This window comes from Rattus norvegicus, chromosome 5 (genome assembly GCF_021556685.1).
Source record: "Rattus norvegicus strain SHRSP/BbbUtx chromosome 5, alternate assembly SHRSP_T2T, whole genome shotgun sequence".
Taxonomy (NCBI): domain Eukaryota; kingdom Metazoa; phylum Chordata; class Mammalia; order Rodentia; family Muridae; genus Rattus; species Rattus norvegicus.
Window position 1 is genome coordinate 47,066,509 of NC_141538.1, and position 22,166 is coordinate 47,088,674.

Sequence of the window (22,166 nt, forward strand, 5' to 3'; positions counted from 1 at the left end):
AGAATGCATTTTAAATTTATAATCACTGGGTGTATAATTATTGTTTTGAATTTCCCTTGAAAAATAAATGAGGAAGAAAAATATAAGGGACTGGTTTTTAGGATACTTTCTAAGAATGCTATAATTCTGACAAGATAAAACAGTGAGCAACTTAGAAAGTACTGTTTGATGGGAATTAAACTAACAATAAGTGGATGTTAGAAATTTAAGTCATAAAAACATAATCCTATTAATTGGACTTAATCATAGTTAGGATGTATTCTTTGGGTTGCAGTGGAACAGTACTCTCAAAAGGGGCAGTTTCCTTCAAAATTTCCAAATGTCTGAAAACCAATAAAAATAACAGTAGCTCATGGGCATTATTAGAAAACCTCAGAGCCTTTGCTCAAGTCAGGCCAAAATGAAAGGTCAGAGACAATGGCATCTGTAGTGCTACTGAGAATGTTTCTAAGGACAAGGGCTATAGTGAGTGGGTGGGGGTGCATTGCAGAGGAGAAGTCTGGAGAGTTGAAGAAGAATGTAAAAGGAGATCAGAAGATCTATGGAAGCCCCGCTGTGATGTCACTGAGCACTGTCTCTAGGCCCAGAGCAGAGTTACTAGGCATAGACACCTTTAGGTGCCAGATTATTTTGCATTGATTTTTGATTGTGATTTTTCCAAATAAGTTATTTTCTGATTATAAAAGGATGTCTTCAAAAGCAGTTTCTACTAATTATCAGCAATATTATTTATTTTCTGATTTTAATTTTTTAGGTAGAAAAATATTGGTTTTCATATGAACATTTAAAGGTTGATTTTTTTTATCTATTGTTGTTTATCTACCCACATGTGACAGTGTGTGTGTGTGTGTGTGTGTGTGTGTGTGTGTGTGTGTGTATGATAGTGTGTGCATACACAGGCACAGAATCATTCTACCACAGTGACCATGTGGAGATCCGAAAATAACTTGCACAAGTCTCTTCTTCCACTGTTTGTGGAAATTAAACTCAGAACATCTCACTTGGCTGCAGGTATTTAACACCTCCCTGGTGCCAATGTTAGATTTTAAGGACAAAGCATAGGAACTTGAAAAAAAAAATCATGCTTCAGTTTCTTCAAAGCAATTGTATATGTTTGTGTATGTGCATGTGTGTATGTGTGTGTTCATGTATATGTGTGTGCAACATTTAATTTAGCCCATTCTAATTTTATAACAGGATTAAAATTAAATAGACTAGTCTTAATAAATATCATTCTACTCTTGCACCTTTGATATATAGTATTATTGATACATTTTCTCAATTATAATGGAAATTTCTATTCATTTTAATTGTTTAGATTCAAATTTATTTATATTGGCAAGATTAAATTAAATTCAAAGAGAAGAAAACATTGGATTTTTTCATGGGTAATTTAAAATTATCGACTTAGATTAATAATTAAATACAGTGAAATCATAAGCTATCTTACTGTTTGTACTATAATTATAAATTCCCAAAGGTATATGAATAGTATTAGTTTTTATGTCTGATTTATCAGTTAATATTTAATTTGTGACCTGAGTTATTTTAATTCTAGATATGTTTATTATTGATATAATTTAAGTAAAAGTTTATTTCTATAATTACAAATTATTGTGGTGCCAAGACCCCAAGACAACCCAAAAAATAAGAGACTGAGTTTGTGAGCATTTATTATGTTGGCTGGTGACATTTGGAGAAAAACTATTGTCACAAATTAGTCCTGACTGCTTTCTGGAGGGAGCTCTTGGAAGTTGTAGCAAACAACTGCCAAAATGGAGCAAGCAAGCAGTATAACAGAAGCGAAAATTGTAGAGTTAGCTGTGGTATCTTAACCTCAAGTCCCTCAGATACAGTTGGATGATTTTATGAAGTTTTTCCCCCCATTAGTACTGGGAGGTATAAATGGGCTTTAGAGTTCAGTTCTGAATCAGATCTAAGGTATGTGGTTCTCAATTTTCTTTTTTTTTTTTTTTGGTTCTTTTTCTTCAGAGCTGGGGACAGAACCCAGGGCCTTGCGCTTCCTAGGTAAGCGCTCTACCACTGAGCTAAATCCCCAGCCCGGTTCTCAATTTTCTTAATGCTGTTAACCTTTAATACAGTTCCTTCTATTGTGGTGACCCCCAACTATAAATCTATTTTTGTTACTTTGTAACTATAACTTTCTAGTGTTATAAATTGTAATATAAATATCTGTTTATTCTAATGGTCTTAGGCATCCCCTGTGAAAGGGTCATTTAATCCCAAAGGGATGTGGCCCATAGGTTTAGAAATGTTCCTTAAATGTCTACACTTTGGTCAAGATGGAAGAAAGTTGGCCCTATCACAAGATAATACTCCGTAACTATATAAATATATACTGTTTTGAAATGTTAAGTGTCAGTATTCGAGGACAGAGTCAGGAGGCATTGTTCTTAACACTGTCATCCAAAGCAGCTGGAGAATTACAGGAGTTTTGATGCTGTTCAAATCAGGAAAAGTGGTTTTGATACAGAAAACATAATTTACTAATTACACAGCTGTGCTTGTTAGTCTTTGTCAACTTGACACAAACTATATTTACCTGGGGAGGAGGAATTGCAGAACAGTAATTGAATGTGTTTATCAGATTAGCCTATGCCCATGTATGTGGTGCATTTAATTGATAGTGATTGATGAAGAGGGGCTAGCACACTGTGTTTCTGGCCAAGCAAGCCATGGAAGCAAGCCAGGAAGCCATGATTCTCCATGTTTCCTCTTGTTTCTGACTCAAACTTTCGGTCTTGAAGTTCTACTAGGGAAGAATCCTAAAGTGCTTAATGAAATAAACCATATCTGCAAAAAGTGCTTTACCTAAGCAATAGAAAGCAGACTGGGACAGAAGAATAAGACTAAGTTGGGGCTTCATAAAAATATATTTTAAGAAAATGCACTTTGGGCAGGAGGGCTAACAGCAAAAGAGTGTATTCAGCAAAAACGTGTGACAAATCAATAATATATGTAATAGTTCTTTAAGAAACCATCTCATTGTTATCTTTACAATGGTCATACAAGATTTAAGTGTGTATGTGGGAGGGGTTGCTAAGAAATCGAAGGATATAACAAGGTGGTTTATAAGGAACACCTTATAATAGATATGGTGAAATAAGACAAGATTATAATAGCTATGACAAAAGTGTAACTCACTGGAAGATGGGTATCTTTACTATAAACAAAGTTAATATTTTTAAGATCTAAGGCAAGTCTTCAGAAAAGGAGTGCAGCTATACACAATGCCACATATATCCAGGCCTTCAGCCTAGATGCAAAAGTATATTCTTTTATGTTAGCATTTTTCTGTCAATGATTCCAATCTAGGGAATTCCTGCTTCTTAGCAGGTCAGAGGTGAGGGTATCCTTCACCTTTCCATGAAACCATATTGATCCATGTTTATCATTTTTAGTAAACCATATTTGAAATATACAATTATTTATATTTGAAATATATAATTTTGTCAATGGATAACATCTTGGTGATAGGAGATTTAATTGTGTTTTTTATATGGCAATATTTGGGTTCCTGTCAGATGAAAAAATATTTCTCAGCTCTTGTTGAGCTTAGTCTTGGGAGCTAGTGTCCAGAAAAGCAACAAGAACCTTAAATATACCAATATTACCCCCAGAGCCAGTGGCTTTCAGCTTCTTGTCCCGGACAGTGGAATAATGATATTTATGACCAAGGAGGGGAGTTTTTCAATGAAGTATTTTATTATGGAAACCTTTAGAGAAAGGAAGAAAGCAGGGAATTTGTAGAGTAGGAGGTGTCATTGGGAGAGGGATACCATTGAGTTTTATTGCACTGAAGTCTATTAGTCTTTACTAGATACTTGGGTGGAGATGAATTCATCAATCCAGTTCCTATTCCAGGTGTCCAGATATAGAGCACTTTCAGTAATCCCTGGACTTTCATGTTAATAAGTGTTCCTTTAAGTGAAAAAAGATGTGAACAAAACAACCCATTTCTGCAACCCCTGTCCTCTGTCTAAGAACTTGGTGGCTTAAACTCTTCTGGAGAATCAGGCTCCTGGAAAGGACAAACCTAGGACTTAACCCAAGGATGTTTCTGACTTTTAGTCAATAAATAAGCTGTTAAATGTTTGGGAACTTATCCTAAAACAACCTGCCCACTTCCTATCACCTGGTTTTATCAGTTTAGCAAGACACACACAGGCACACACTCATGCACACATACACTGAGCCATCAAGAGAAGAGATTGTTGTATATCTTAATAAGAGTGAACTGAGACTATATTCATTCTTTGTGTTATGAGTTACATTGAGAAGGAAGTTTTCCTATAAAAGAAGCCCTTTATGAGTTTCAGAAACAAATTTAATAATTTGTTCTAAAATTTTAAAGGTTTTTAAAAGTCTGTTGTTACCAAATTACAATTTATTATTTATTGAAAATAACCCTGTTTATTATTTACTGCTAGAGAATTTTTGTCCTGGTTGCTATCATATTTTAAATATTTTAATGTATGTTTTTATTTTTGTGTAATCAATATTGTCAACACATGGAATGCAAAGCAATTTCCTTAACACATGGTAGACTTATATTACTGTTTAATAACTTATATGCTGACTTGGAGAATGGCACATTGATTTCTCTTCATTATTATTTATAAGTATCAAGAATTCCAGGACGGATAGTGTTTGCACATCAAAGCCTAAGATTTGCTTCCAACAATACCTAAAGCTCCTGATGCTTTATGATTCATCCACATTTTCTGAAAGCCCAAGGAGATGGCAAACCACTAGATAACTAAGTAACTAAAGGTTAGGATGACATTGCTTGCTTTGATGTTACAAACTTCAAACAAGAATGCAATAAAACTCTATGTTGATTTCCATCCTAGAACAGAATATGGAAATGAAAATTATGGAGTCTGATGGTCCCAGATGCTCAAAAATTTTTCTCTGATGCAAGTAAAAAGTCCATCCAGTTCACAAGAAAAGAGTAGAATTCAATTATCATAATTATTTCTGCCTTATTGAGAAAAATGTAAAGGCCCTTTGAAGGAAGAAATGCAAAAGTTTCTTTAATGAAAATGCAAACTATGTTAATTCAGTAAATGGAAAGTCAAGTGCTGGGGGACACTGACCTTATATTGCTTCATTTTTCGACATGCCAGTAGGAGACAACAATCAGAAAATTTCTATCCAATGAGCAGCTGTACATTCAAAGACCAATAACAATGAATCTTAGTATTCAATACTCTAATTAATACTCACTTTTTTTATTTTCATGGACTTTTTCCTTTTATCTATATTATATCTTATTTATATTCAGCACCACAGTTTTAATGCCTATAGTCATCTTTCCTGGATTATAGTGATTTTTCACATTACTTTTATTATTCTTTTTTGTGATTTATTTGCTCATTTATTTAGGCACACATGGAATACATTAATATTGTAACTTAAGTTTAGTCACTAAGTATATAAAGTTTGAAAATCACAGTCCTATGAAGACTTCTAGACTATCATATTTTCTTGTGTTAAACAAGCCTAATAAATGTATATGTTTGAGGATAATGGAGGATACAGAACCTGGTGATTATTAGGTAAGAGAGATAAATGATAGCATTCTATAATAATTCAAACCTGGTGTATGATGTTATAATTAGAATGTTATATGAAGAAATAATAGAAGACATGAACTTTGGCAAATGGATTGGGAAACTAAAGGACACTGAGCTGGGTGAGAGCTTAGGGAGATAGATTTAGTAGTAGCTGCAGAAAGAGTGAAAATGATCAAAAACAGTCTTCAAGAAATAAAAAAGAAATATGTACTATTTCAAGATTCTCTCAGATTACCAGACTGCCATTGCATCTCTCAGACTCCTATAGATGGCAAAGTTAGTCATTAATCTAAATGTCTGAGGAGAACTCATCAGACCAACATTTAACTCCTCTGCTGTAATGAAAGTTCAATTATAATTCTAATGTTCTTAGTTTGTGCATTTTATGTCATAGATTTTTATCTGCTATGTTTGGATCAATTTCATTCCTTTCTCTTACTTTATATTCATATTACTATTCTTCAAGATACATCCGAGAAGAAGAAGTGCAGATCAGTGGAGAATACTTGTCTAGTACATATGAAAGCAGAGGTTCAGCTCTTAGTACTATGAATAACATGTAGACACATACTTATGTTCATATATATGCATACGGTAACATTCAATATACACACAGGCACATATTTTTTTCAGTACTTTACAATTTTCCTAACCACAGTGAACTAGTGAGAATTAACAGTAGGATAATGGAAGGATCAAGAGCAACAGAGTTCATTCATACTTCTCTTTCCCCCTTAAAAAATGAGTTCTTGGAACTAGTTAAATATAATTGTTACATAACTAGTAATGATAAATGAAATGTTAGTAATTTTTAAGGCAAATTTGAAGCTACTAACCATCTACTATTCACATATTTACCAGATATTCCCAAATTTTTCATTTATTCTCAGAAAAATCTCCTAAGGCAGAACTACTACATCATTTCATATGTGATATTAAACCTTTGTTACTAGTTAGAACTGTTCGAAGATTACTTAGATCATTGCTTTCTTTAAATAATTTAATAAAAGTTGTCAATATTGTGATTTGACATATGTTTACTGTAGCATATTGCCATGTGTTATAGAGACTTCTTTTACTCTTAGAAATAAATTGAATCAGTTTCAAAAGAGTGGCTCAAGTTTCCCATCTGGATGGGATCTCCCTGATGCACTTAATGGCTTCCTGTGACACGGAGTAGACTGCTGAATAAAGCTGATAGAAACACAAATAAACTTGAGTTTGTAAGCTACTGTTCATATAATTTAGTTCTTATATTTCACAAGAAGTAATGTTTCTTTATAGACTCCTAAAACACACATGCATATAACTGTAAAAATCTCAGACAACATATCCTGATGGGAATTCATTCTTTAGATTTTGTTCTACCTTCTGATCTTTCGATACTTTCCGTAGTCATGAATGCTGCCAAACTGAGAGAATTGCACAGTCTACAAATGAAAGAATCACCCCAATTATTTATATCCATGTACCTATGAATTGACTATTCTATGCATACAAATAATAAACCTAACCACTTTTAGCTAGATTAGAATAATTGATAACTAGCTGAACAAATTGCCAGAGGTATAGAATCATAATTGTAAAATATGGCAGTTTTGTCAATACTTTGGTCAGAAGAAATACCTTTCCACCACCTTATACACAAAGTGATTAAGTTTTTAAAACAAAAGCAATTAACAAGTGCATAGAAATGTGTAATAGGTCCCTAGTTTTTGTCAAATCAGAGGTAATATAGGTTAAAATGTATTAACAGAGCTATTATCAATTTAGATAATTTTAAAATTTACAGTAACTTTTCACCTAAATTATAGCACTAGATGGTTTGAATTAAATATAGTGGCATCCATGTATTTATAACCCTGTCTCTGTTTATTTTTTATAATTTTGTAGGCATAGGCCTTATGGGCATATTCTTTTTTTTCTGTTTCTTTGGGTTAAAACTGTGGACATTATTTTTACTTTTACTAATTCTGTTTCTTAGAAGCACGGTATTCCCATTTGCCTTTTTTGTATTTCATAATGGCATATTAGACTTCATATGATTCTGACTCAATAAATAAGCACTTAATCCATTTAATTAAATGACAACAACAATGAAATTTGCAGCAGATTCTGTGCGGGAGCCTCAGCATGAAAGCATCATGGAAATCACTCAAACTGAGATGAAACAAACGGAAACCAAAGAGCGTGTCTTTGGCCTTAACAATTTAAAATTACCATGAATTGAAAGCTTGTACTCTGACATTCTCAAGGGGGAAGAAAAGAGTATATTGAATGTTTAATTCAAAAGCAAAAGCAAAAGTGGATGGCTTTATGTTTAACCTTGACATTTAAGGTTTTAAAATAGTGATTATCTTTATGTTGATAATTGATTTACAGTTTTTCTAAAATGTATGCAGAATAAATGTTAGACAGACACTGCAATTTGGTGCTATTCTTTGGTTAGTTACCAGGCTCTCCACTACTGATTTTTTATTAAGAATATGAGGATCTAGGAAGTTATTTGTCTCAAATAGAAAGTTCAACACTTTCTTTGATTAAGACTATAAAATAAAACTGTCCTATTATGATGTTAACTGAATAGGTATTTTCTCAATCTCAATCGCCTATAGACAGATTTACATAAATTCCAACACTATGTGTATCCACCTAAAAAAGGAAAAAATGGAAGATAAGGGGAAGGATTGTAGTGAATCTTTGGGATGTGCATTCTTATAGGAGAGGCGTGTCACTGGAATTGAAAATGCCTGACTATGCCCAGTGTCTCTATAATCTGCCTGTAGGCCAGGATATTAGTCTTTCATTTACTGGTCCAGTGTATTGCCTGTCTACTTGCCACCAAGATATTAGACTTATCCTCTTAAACTGTAAGCAAACCTACAATTAAACACTTTCTTTATAAGAATTGTTTTGGTCATTTTGTCTCTTCACAGAAAGAGACCAGTAACTGTGACAGGTCCCCTCATAGATTATAAGTTCCTTTTTCCATTTCTGACAGGCTATTTCCTCAGCAGGATACCTTTCTTGGTACATACTCTATCTGAATTGCACAAATAACACATGGCAATCTCTTCATCTTTTTTGGGTCAGTTACCAGCTCAGATTGCTGTGGTCGGGGCAAGTCTTTGCCTACCACAGTTTCTGGTTGCACTTTTCCTCTGTTTGAACATTAACCTATTTTTTTCTCCAGTCACAAGCATTTACTCAGTTGAGTTTCTTTCCACTTCCCCCCTCGCCTGGACCCAAGTGAAACTGATATGGTTGAACACCTCCAGCTGCTATCTTCAGCTTCACAGCGCAATGTGCTCAGCAGCCTACATCTGCAGCACAGCATCCTGTACAAATCTGCTGCTCCATGTGTCGCAAGTGCAGGAATTACAATGGATTCAGATTTGGAACTCAGTTGCCGATTCCCTGGAGACATTCCACAGGAAAACATATTGGTGAAGCCAACATTTATATCTCTGCCTACAGCTGTCCCATTCCAGAAGAAATCTAATAACAAAAGCAAAGGCCCTCAATTCAGTTGCACTGCATTTTTCTTTTTGCTCTTCCTGTTGTGACACGTTCCTGTGGGTATTGACACTAGGCAAATTGACTTTTTTCCAAATGTAAATATTCTTTTTCATGGAAGTGTGGCCCATTGCATCATCATCATCATCATTGCCAGCTTTCAGATCTGTAAAACACAAATGCTTGCACATCTTTAGTCGCTTAAGAATTAGATAGTAAATACATACAAAAACAGGGAGACTTCACTTCTATCAACATAAAATTGAGAGACACCGGAGCACGGAATGATGATTAAAGGCAGCCTTTGAATCTTGTTTTTCCTTGCTTTTAGTTATATGTTTAAACACTGCACCCAATATGTTGGCAATTACTGAGATGTGGAAGAAGATGTGCTTTTAAGGAGATCCAACAAAAAAAGGAGATGTCAGAAAGAGGTCTAATGTTTCCCAGCATACATAGTGCTGGCTTACATTTTAAAACAAGTAAGATCTAAGTAGAGATAGGTCATTGACATTTAAGGGTTGAATATTAAAACCAAAAATTCCTATAAATATAAACATAGCTATAATGACAAAATTATGCTTCTTATTAGTATCTTAATATATTTATTATGGATAAATATATTGTTAGGTTGCATATTAAAATTTGTAATAACATTTTCAAATCTAACTTGGGAAAGTAGACATTGTGAAATATATATACATATATATATATGTATATACATATACATATATATGTATTTCTCTGTATACAAAATCTTATCTAGTTCTCCATTTGAATCTTAAAGTACCAATGAACTGGCATCCAATTATAATCTTCAAGTACTAAAAATTATTTCACAAAATTTTAAGATGCACACTGAACAACAGTGAAGAACACACTTCCATTTTGTCTGTCATGTTCTATGAGAGTATAAGAATCAACTCTTACATTCAAATGCCTCATGGAAAACAAGGAAGGATGTTGGTCTCTACATAGTAATGAAACCAACTAAAATTTTCACACTAAAGTTTAAGTAGGCCTTTGTTGGACTACTGGTCTGCCTCACCTCTGGGTTGCCTAAGTACCACCAAGCCCTTTGTAGTATGTACCCAGTCCAGGCTGGGGTTCCACTGGGAGTAAGGAACTGGGGTCTGAATACCTGTGTTTTCTCTCAGAGTGTTTATGAGTCAGGAAGTAAGGGAAAGGCAGAGGCAGAGGCAGAGGCTGAGATTAAGGAGCGGCTAGAAGAAGGCCTTCTCAATAAGATTTAGGCCGTGCTCTTTAACATAAAGGCTTTCCCTTGCAGTCATCTTTAATGAATGAATGAGAAGGACATTGCTTGTCTAAACGGTTTTATTTGATGGTGAATGAGAATGCACATACTTTATTCAGGATGAACAGGGGATTAAATACCTTTTGCTGAAAGGAATGTCTATTTCTTGACTCATTGACTAAACACTCAGGCCTAACTAGATACCTCATTAGCATTGAGAATTCTAGGTTTTTATGCGACATGATAGATTGTCATGGTCCATTCAGTGGATGCCATGGTTATGTGCTCTAGGTCAGGTAGTTTGGTAGGTAGCTGGCTCCACACCTGCCATTCTCAATTCTAAGATTCCACAGGTTATTGGCCTGCTTAATCCTAGCAAATATTCTGTCTGGTGGCACAGCCTACTTGTCCTACAGTCCTTTACAAGAAGCATATTGGCACACACTGTTCAAAATGTGCTGCCTATTTCCTTTTTTTTTTATTAACTTGAGTATTTACTTACATTTCGAATGTTAGTCCCTTTCCTGGTTTCCGGGCAAACATCCCCCTAATCCCCCCTCCCCTTCCTTATGGGTGTTCCCCTCCCCAACCTCCCCCCATTGCCGCCCTCCCCCCAACAATCACGTTCAATGGGGGTTCAGTCTTAGCAGGACCAAGGGCTTCCCCTTCCACTGGTGATCTTACTAGGATATTCATTGCTACCTATGAGGTCAGAGTCCAGGGTCAGTCCATGTATAGTCTTTAGGTAGTGGCTTAGTCCCTGGAAGCTCTGGTTGCTTGGCATTGTTGTTCATATGGTGTCTCCAGCCCCTTCAAGCTCTTCCAGTTCTTTTTCTGATTCCTTTAACGGGGGTCCTGTTCTCAGTTCAGTGGTTTACTGCTGGCATTCGCCTCTGTATTTGCTGAATTCTGGCTGTGTCTCTCAGGAGAGATCTACATCCGGCTCCTGTCGGCCTGCACTTCTTTGCTTCATCCATCTTGTCTAATTGGGTGGCTGTATATGTATGGGCCACATGTGGGGCAGGCTCTGAATGGGTGTTCCTTCTGTGTCTGTTTTAATCTTTGCCTCTCTCTTCCCTGCCAAGGGTATTCTTGTTCCCCCTTTTAAAGAAGGAGTGAACCATTCACATTTTGATCATCCGTCTTGAGTTTCATGTGTTCTAGGCATCTAGGGTAATTCAAGCATTTGGGCTAATAGCCACTTATCAATGAGTGCATACCATGCGTGTTTTTCTGTGATTGGGTTACCTCACTCAGGATGATATTTTCCAGTTCCAAACATTTGTCTATGAATTTCATAAAGGCATTGTTTTTGATAGCTGAGTAATATTCCATTGTGTAGATATACCACATTTTCTGTATCCATTCCTCTGTTGAAGGGCATCTGGGTTCTTTCCAGCTTCTGGCTATTATAAATAAGGCTGCTATGAACATAATGGAGCACGTGTCTTTTTTATATGTTGGGGCATCTTGTGGGTATATGCCCAAGAGTGGTATAACTGGATCCTCAGGTAGTTCAATGTCCAATTTTCTGGGGAACTTCCAGACTGATTTCCAGAATGGTTTTACCAGTCTGCCTATTTCCTTTATTTAAGAAGCCACATATTTCTGTGTTTCACATCAGCATAAGGTTCTCACTCCTGATGATATTTTCTACCATATTTCTTTGTTTCATTCACTATTACTTTTTATAAAGAAGTAGTGGCAGAAAAAGATGTATCATATTTTCATTGACAACAAGGAAACACAATGTTAGGGACACAGCAAGGTGGTTACACATATGAACTCACAGATGTCATGACAGCATGCACAGTACTTGTGTTAGCCTAAACCAGACCAAACCTCAGTATATAAAGGGGCATTGGACTTAAGGATCTACCCATAGCCAGAGAACTATTACAAAAGTCTTTGATCCTGGGAGTGGAATAGTCACTTTTCACTGAAAATATAACCCCTGATAAATTGACTATGCTACAGTATAAGGACACACATCTAAGAATATATGGGCAGCACAAGTTGACCTTGATGAAAAAGAGCAAGGTCACAAAAGATACAAAAACAAATGGGAGGAAAAGGATAGTTGACTTGAAAGAGCTGGAAAAGAGCTGGAGAATGTGATCCAAGCATGATATAGATAAAGTCTCAAATTACTAATAAAAAATGTAAATCTGAAACATGGAAAGAACTTAGGAATGGTTAGGCTTTCCGTACATTAGAAAGTGTCAAGCTCTCATGGGCTGGTTGATGACTTTTCATATAGTTTTACTGTATTGCATTCTATAAATTGTTAAAAGTATAATAGTTAAAAGGATACAATATTTAGAATCATTAACCAATACTCAGTGACATCGTTTTACAATGACAGTTGACAGTTGAATTTCAAATAAGTTATAAGGTATTCAATAGAATGTGATTACTGAGGATAAAAGTGTTCAAATGTATCACAAATATCATTAGAACAAAATGAATAAGAAGAGTAATGGAGCGATAAACATTGGACTGGCTGATTTTTATCTAGCTGTGACTTTCCCTTCACAGTAGATAAACAGCAGTGTTTCTCACAGTAAGGATAAAACATTAGAGTGAAATCTAGAATAAGGTTTAAAATATGAATAAAACCTAAAACTTCCATTCTCACACACCCTCTTGTTCAGAATACACATGAGGAGTATCTAACAATAAAATATAATGTTAGAAAATTCAATGTGTATGGAAAAATACATAAATCACTTTGAAGAAAGCACTATTGGTCAAAGAGTAGGTATTTCTTCAATTATTTTACATGGAAATATTTATAAATAAGTGAATAACTATTATTTAATAAACGATTATTAAACACAGAAAAGAGATGATGAGTCGGACCTGATATAAATTAACTGAGTAATAGCCAGGTTTCTTAAAACCTTTATTGCCGGGGTTGGGGATTTAGCTCAGTGGTAGAGCGCTTGCCTAGAAAGCGCAAGGCCCTGGGTTCCGTCCCCAGCTCCGGAAAAAAAAAAGAACCAAAAAAAAAAAAAAACCTTTATTGCCTTGTTTTCTTTCCTGGGCTATCTTTATGTGTCAGGTTATGAGATGCTTAAAATATCACAAATATATGATAGACTGGGAAGAGTCAGATAGGCTCTGATGAACAAAGGTCTACATTGAACTGCCTGAGGATCCAGCTATACCTCTCTTGGGCATATACCCAAAAGGTGCCCCAACATATAAAAAAGACACGTGCTCCACTATGTTCATCGCAGCCTTATTTATAATAGCAAGAAGCTGGAAAAGAACCCAGATGCCCTTCAACAGAGGAATGGATACAGAAAATGTGGTACATCTACACAATGGAATATTACTCAGCTATCAAAAACAATGACTTTATGAAATTCATAGGCAAATGGTCGGAACTGGAAATATGATCCTGAGTGAGGTAACCCAATCACAGAAAAACACACATGGTATGCACTCATTGATAAGTGGCTATTAGCCCAAATGCTTGAATTACCCTAGATGCCTAGAATACATGAAACTCAAGACGGATGATCAAAATGTGAATGCTTCACTCCTTCTTTAAAAGGGGAACAAGAATACCCTTGGCAGGGAATAGAGAGGCAAAGATTAAAACAGACGCAGAAGGAACACCCATTCAGAGCCTGCCCCACATGTGGCCCATGCATATACAGCCATCTATTTAGACAAGATGGATGAAGCAAAGAAGTGCAGGCCGACAGTAGCCGGATGTAGATTGCTCCTGAGAGACACAGCCAGAATACAGCAAATACAGAGGCGAATGCCAGCAGCAAACCACTGAACTGAGAATAGGACCCCCGTTGAAGGAATCCGAGAAAGAACTGGAAGAGCTTGAAGGGGCTCGAGACCCCATATGTACAACAATGCCAAGCAACCAGAGCTTCCAGGGACTAAGCCACTACCTAAAGACTATACATGGACTGACCCTGGACTCTGACCTCATAGGTAGCAATGAATATCGTAGTAAGAGCACCAGTGGAAGGGGAAGCCCTGGGTCCTGCTAAGACTGAACCCCCAGTGAACTAGATTGTTGGGGGGAGGGCAACAAGGGGGGGAGGATGGGGAGGGGAACACCCATAAAAAAGGGGAGGGGGGAGGGGGATGTTTGCCCGGAAACCGGGAAAGGGAATAACACTCGAAATGTATATAAGAAATACTCAAGTTAATAATAAAAAAAAAAGCAAACAAAGGTGGACAGATATATAAGGAAGGGAAATTTCTATAGAACTACAAACCCAAGGGACCTCCTTGATTTTTAAAAAGCATCACAGAGTCTTCCTACCAATAATTTTGTGGGATTTTTTTTTCTTTCTGGGTTTTTAAAACTGGGAAAAAGACCAAGTAGTTAAAATGTAAGTTTGCAATACAACTTGACAAATACTGGGAAGTCAGTCCCTACTTTATGCAAAGCTGTTGTAGGGAAAATTCATTACTGACACACCCTGCCAGAGATAAATTCTCCTAGAAAGGATAGGAGAGCTCTTAGGATAAAACTTTTATGTGACTTTTATAATGATTTCTATTTTGCAATATAGTGATGCCCAGTACTTTCTTAGGTTCAAAGATCATTTTTATAATAATAAAATGAAAATAAAGAAATCCTGTTCACTATTTGTCCTCATGGTGTCTTGCTTGATTTCTACTGAGTCTCTGATTATTTCAAGTTAATAAGGGAGGAAGCCGTCTTTCTTAAGCTTTTGCTGTATCTGGGTCTGAATTCATACTGCTGATTGCATTGCTTAATTTGAAAGGGGGAGACTTAATTATACATCATAAGCATTTCTAAAATGATTTTATTATATTGGTGACTAACCGATGTCTGTTTCTTTCAGGAATGAGTGAATCTATACTGAACTTTGAATGTTAGGGAAGTAAATCTATATTTTAATGGAAGGGTCGATAAAGACTATCACATATTTGGGTAATCATGAAATATTTTGATGTTACTCATTAATGATTCAAGTAAAATATATCTGAATGCTTTCATTGGAAAATAACATTTGCAATATAAAGGACTTCCAGATTTCTTCCTAATGTAATAATGAAACAGGCATCTATATTTACTAGGTTGGTTAATTATAGAGGACCAATAAGGTCAGGGTCTGCAACAAATGAATCCAGGTTTACGAAGAAACTGCCTCCTACATCTAACACAGCTACATCTTAAACTAATTAACATAATTATCTACAATTAAATTTTAACAGTTTTTAACAACATGAATCTTCAATGTTGCCCAGCAACAGTCCTCCCCAAAAGCATTCAAATAAAAGTCCTGACAACTATAAATTTCAACTTAATTGAGTGAAGTAAACAGGAAAAAAATCCAGCTTCCTGGCACTGACAGGATGGACTAAAAGCTAAACTAAAGCACCTTAATACCCCATTTTCTTTCACCATCTCCTCTGTTTCTATAAACTTTAATCTCATTCAATAAAAATGCATCAAGCTATAAACTGGTATGTTTTTTGGTGACATTTCCATACATTCATGCATTGGACCTGAGAAAGTCTGGCTTGAAATTATCCTGCCCATATCTCATGTCTTTATTAATAGTTTATATTCAGACACACATTTTTGAACTTACACATATGACATACAACATGTGTGGTGTTTTCAGTGCCTACCTTACTTTAATAAACTCTGCCAATAATGACAAATTTGAGTGAAACCTTTTTGTTTATTACAGCTTACCATGTATTTTTAAATTAATGCTTAGTAAATTCATATTTGATTGCAATTGATTTAATAATATATATTCTCAATTCAACTTATTTTGGGGGGACTTCCCTCATAGTCTTCCACACAGCTTCATGTCCTTTTCATTTTGAAGAGCCAGTTTAATCCAACTAAGGTTGTACACATATGCATGGGTTTAGGGTGTCATCCACTGAATCATAGGCTAACTACTAGAAGTCATACCTTTGAAGAAAAGTGACACTTCTGCCTCAGTAGTCTTCAATTGTCATAGCTTAATCTCTTTCTTTTTCCTTGCTGGAATATTAACTGGCTTGACAGTGTGGTGGTTTTGTGCTAGCTACTTAAATATATATGAGTTGATGAGAGTGATGTTTCTGTCATGTCCTGAGAAATTACTTCATAGCAATATTCTCCATCTTTTGGCTCTTAAAATCTTTCAATTACCTCTTCCATGATGTTTTTAGAGCCCTATGTTGGCAGAAAGAATATGTGATGTAGATCATGTGGATCCCTATTAAATCTTGAGCACTCCACGGTTACTTATTCTGTACATCAAGACCAGTAGTGTGTCTCTCAGTTAAACACTATCAGATACACAGAGAATCCTCTGTAACGAAGCATAGAGATACTTTACTCTATGGGCATAACGTTTGCATTGAGAATGTGTTTTTTTAAGGGGCTGGGGATTTAGCTCAGTGGTAGAGCACTTACCTAGGAAGCGCAAGGCCCTGGGTTCGGTCCCCAGCTCCGAAAAAAAAAAAAAAAAGAGAATGTGTTTTTTGAACAGAGTAATAACATTGAGGCCCAAGAACTTATCTAATACTAGATACCCACAGGTGTACACTCTTCATCAGGCATACTGTACTAGACCTTAATTCTTTTTGCCAAAATGTATAAAAACATGATTTTATTTATTATGAGATGATATAATACAGTTAGTATGAATCTATTTCACATTTGCAAATAGACCGAATAAATATGGACATTCAATTTCTTTTTGCATGTGGATTCTATTTCATTTATATATACACACATAAACATGCACACACATACACAAACACAAACTTAGGAGATATTGGCTCATATACATTTAGTTCCATTGTGAACTTCCATACTGCTTCCCATAAGGGCTGCAGTAATTTTCATATTCACTAAAAGTTAATAGAGTGTCAATTTTAACATCCTGACTAATATTTGTTAATTTTTCTTATAAAATTATTTTATATGTGGCAAGGTATTTGTCTATATTTTCCTTAACATAAATAATAATTGGTGAACATTTTCAAATATTTGTTGTCCATTTGGTTTACTTTCTGCAAATGCCTAGTACGGTCTTTTCACCAATTTAACTGTTTTTGTTTTTGTTTTTGTTTTTGTTTTTTTGATTAAATTCCTTGTATAATTTTGGTATTAAACTTCTGTACGATGAAGAATAACAAATGTTTTTTTTTTCCTATCTCTAGGTCTTTTTTTTTCTTTTGACTATTTCCTCTACTTAGAAACCCTTGACCTGGTATAATTAATTATTAATTTGACATGCTTTTAAAATTATGTTCACACGAGAATTTCCTTTATGATTGTCTTGAAATAATTCCCATTTCAGATTGGTTATAGCAGACTAAAAATTTCTGGTTAGAGACTTAGTTTTTGGGTCTTAGTTTTCACAGGTTGGGAAATACTGGCAATGTCAGTTTTCTATACATGAAATCCCATCTTTTCTTTCACATTTATTGAGGAAGGTGACTACTTCCACAATATGACAATTAAATTGTCAATAAATATGTCAGTAAAAATAAACCCATTGGTTGGTAGTGTGTATGAATGCTCCAGGGATCTCTGCTCTCTTTCCAGTGAGTTTGCCAAGAAATTTGTTCTTTGTATCTCTTTCAGACTATGTTATAATATTTTGTTTACTATCTTCTACACTCTGGTATCCTACTGTTTTATTTACTTTGTAACATGCACATTGTTTATTCTGAGTCTGCAACATATCTCTATCACTTTTAATGCTACATTTTCAAATCTAATTTCACTTGACTTTCCATTCATCCTTTTGAATTTCTCACAGATGTGTTTAATGATTAGTGCTTTCTTTCTATATTCACAAATTAATTCATTATAGGTATTTTGTTTGTGACTATTGTGGTTTAGATTCCTTTTTATATTATCTTGTTTGGGAGTCCTTTGTTAGTCTACAAATGCTAAAAGTTGTATACGTTGATTTTGAATCCTGAGAAATAAATGTGTTTATTAGTTCTAAAAGTCCTTTGGTTAATTTTTAGTTATTACCAATATAGTAAGACATGATGTATATCTTTATGAAAATTAATTTATTTCTCCCTTTATGTTTTACACAACTATATGAAATAAGAGCAGTAAGAATGGAAGCCTTGTTTTATTCTAGATCTTAGAAAAAAATTGTTCCAACTATGTCTTATATAATGGTACAGATTGTGGCTGTTTTTATGAATAAGCACCAATACATCAATGATACAATTCATCTATATTTTAACTATGCATACTGTTGCTATCATAATGGCATGTGGGCTTTTATGCAGGACAGATCATCATTTATAGAGATGATAATTTTAATATTTAATTCTGTTAATAATATGTTTTATGCTTACTGATTTATTAGTGTGAACCATCATTTGTGGATAACATGTATTAATTAAATTTTAACATCGTGAATGTTTTAATGTAATGTTTAATCTCTTTTGACATTAATATGTTGAGAATGTTTATATTGATTGTAATCTTGAACGTTAGTCTGTTGTGACCTACTATATGTTCTTGTCCACTTTGTAAACTCAGGTATCATTGTCTTCATATACTTATTTAGTATACTATGAAAGTGAATGGTATTAGTGCTTTGAATGTTGTAAATAATTCAGCAATGGGAAAACTTATTCTTCAGGGACACACATACATTAAAGTATTTTTCATTGATTTAATAACAGTATGAGTTTTGGAATGAAACAGGTAAAATATGTCTATAATAAATATAAGCATTTCTGGAGATCAATTTTAAACTCCAAATTAATTAATTGTTTTCCTTAGATGATCTAAAATTTTGTCATACTAATTATCGCTTCTGTTCCATTGGCTTTTTATATTGTATCTATACAATATATAATAATCTTTGTTGATATAACGAAAATGAAATAAATGCTGATAGATGTTTTGGTATTGTTTTCTGCTCTGATACTTGTTATTCATTTCATTTTATCAAGTGTGCATTCATTTTGCTAATGTGTTTCTTGGCCTATGAAATATGTAATTGGGCTTTTTATGTGAAATATTTCTTTCACTGTGTGAAAATACTTAGTGCTGGAACTGTTCCTTGTAATATTGTTCTTGCTACTTTATGTAAGTTGGGCAGGTTGTTTTCATAGAATATATTTCAAGAAAGCTTTTAACAAGTGTTTGGACTTTTTTTAAGTAACATTGTATTTGTTTGCTAGCATGTTACTGTGATTCTATGGACTTCCATGCTTCTGGCTTTCTTTTGTCCTTTATTCTTAGTTTTATTTCCATATTCTCAGACATGAGATATACATTTTCTTTTCCTTTTTTATTTCTAAAAACTTATGTTCTATGGTCTAATATATGTTCCATTCTATAGCATGTTTCATATTCTAAGGAAAATTATACATATTCTATAGTTTGCTATGTGAAATTTCTGCAAATGTCATCATGCTCACTTAATCCGTAATAAATTTTAACTTTTCTTTGTTTCTACCCACATTACATATATAGATGAAAGTTTGATGTTCTTTCATTTTATTTTATATAATCCTGTAGCATCTTAAGATATAATAATATCTCTTTTATAGAATTAGATATTCTAAATCAGATAAGTATTTATACTCGTATATCTTCATATGAACTATATTCCTGAGCCTTTTATAATTTTGTTCTTTTCCTCTTTAAGGTTTATTTATTTGATGATTTTATTTTTGTGTATGTGTCTCTGTCTGTGTGTTAGTGTGTGTATTTGCCACATCTATCTTCATACATACGAAGACTGAAAAAAAGAGAATGCATAACCTGGAACTGCAGTTACACATAGTTGTGAAACACAGACTGAAAGTTCTGGCAATTGAACTGGTCCCCGAAAGAATCATCATTAACTGTTAACTCTCTTAATTCCTGGGCCATCTCTCTTTCCCCATTTTCTGATTTTAAAATTTTCACTTTCAGGCTATTTTATTTGTTTATTTGTTTGTTTGTAGGGAAAATCTTCTTTGCTATTCTAGTATTCTTAGTTTATACTTATCTTTACTTATGAAGTGGCTTCATTTTACATTATTAATTAATTTATTTATCCACTTAATATCCCACTATCAGCCTCACCTCCATGTCCCCCCTCACACAGATCTTTTCACCATTCCCCCTACCCTTCTCCTCTTAAATGGGGGAGCTCCCAGGATATCACCCCTCCTTCTGGCTCCTTTAATCTCTAGAAGTCTAGGTCCATCTGCTCCCACTCAGGCCAGACATCGCATCCAAAGAATGATGAACAGGTTCCATAGGCAGTCAACAGATTCAGGGACAGCCTGTGCACTAGTTGTTGAGAGTCACACATAAAGACCACTATTCACTTCTGCTAAATATTTGCAGAGGGAACATGCCCAATCCATGCTCACTCTTGGTTGATGGTTCAGTTTCTGGGAGCCCAAAGGGTCCCTTATAGATGACTCTGTTGATCTTTTGGTGGAGCTCCTGTCCTCTTCCGGTACCTCAGTCTTTTCCCCAACTCCTTCACAAGGCACAACAAGCTCCATGTATATCCTTAGTTTAGTGGTTTAGTCCCTGGGAGCTCTGAGTAAGGCAGTTAGTTGATGTTGTTCTTTCTTTGGGGTTGCAATTCCCTTCAGTCCCTTGCCTTCTTCCTCTAAATTTTCCACTGTGGTCCCCGGGCTCAGTCCAATATTGGCTGTGAGCAACTCTCTGTATTGGTCAGGTGCTGGCAGAGCCTCTAACCGGGAAAATATACCACGCCCCTGTCGCAAGCACTTATTAGTGTTAGCAATAGTGTTCAGGTTTGGTGTCTATAGGTAGGGTGGACCCCCAGGTGGGGCGGTCTCTGGATGTCCTTTCTTTCAGGCTCTGCTCCATTTTTGTCTCTGAGTTTCCTTAGATAGAAACAATTTTGGGTTAAAATTTTTTAGATGGGTGGCTAGCCTTATCACTCATCTGAGGACCATGCATATCTATGGAAACAGACTCTACAGGTTCTATCTTTCCTTTGTAGGGTATTTCAACTAATGTCATCCCCATTGGGTACTGGGAGTCTCTTGCTTTCATGTCATCTAGGACATTCTATTGGCTACAACCAGTTCTCCATCCCCCAGAGCTACTTATTTCTGTTCAATTTCCTGACCCTCTGTACATCTCTTTTGTTTCTTCTTTTACTTGATCCTGCCCCCTAATTTCCCTCCCCTTCTCCATCCCGCCCAGGTCCCTCACTCCCTGTACCTCTCCCGATTATTTTGTTTCCCCTTCTAAATAGGATTCAGCATCCAAGCTTGGTCTTCCGACTTCTTAAGCTTCATATGATATGTAAGTTGTATGGTGGGTATTCTGAGTTTTGTGACTAATTAATATATACTTTTCAGTGAATATACCATACATGCTTTTTGTGTCTGGGTTACTTCATTCAGGATGATATTTTCTAGTTCTATCCATTTGCCTGAAAATTACAAGAAGTCATTGTTGTTTTTGTTTGTTTGATTTTGGTTTTGTGGGGGTGGGGTGGGGACAGGTAATGAAACATGGGCATCATTTTAATATTTTCTTTCTTTTTTCCATAAGTTCTTTTCCCTCAAATCCTTAACTTTCTTTTTTATTTAATTTTTTATTTGCCTTTCAAAGGTTATCCCATTTCCCAGTTTCCTGTCCATAAACCTCCTATCACATTCTCCCTTCCCCTTCTTCTTTGAGGTTGTTCTCCCATCCACCCACCACCCCTCTCCCCCAATGACATTCCCCTCCACTGAGGATTAAAGCCATGGCAGGACCAAGGTCTTCTCCTCCCACTGGTGCCCAACAAGGTCATCCTCTGCTACATATGCAGCTG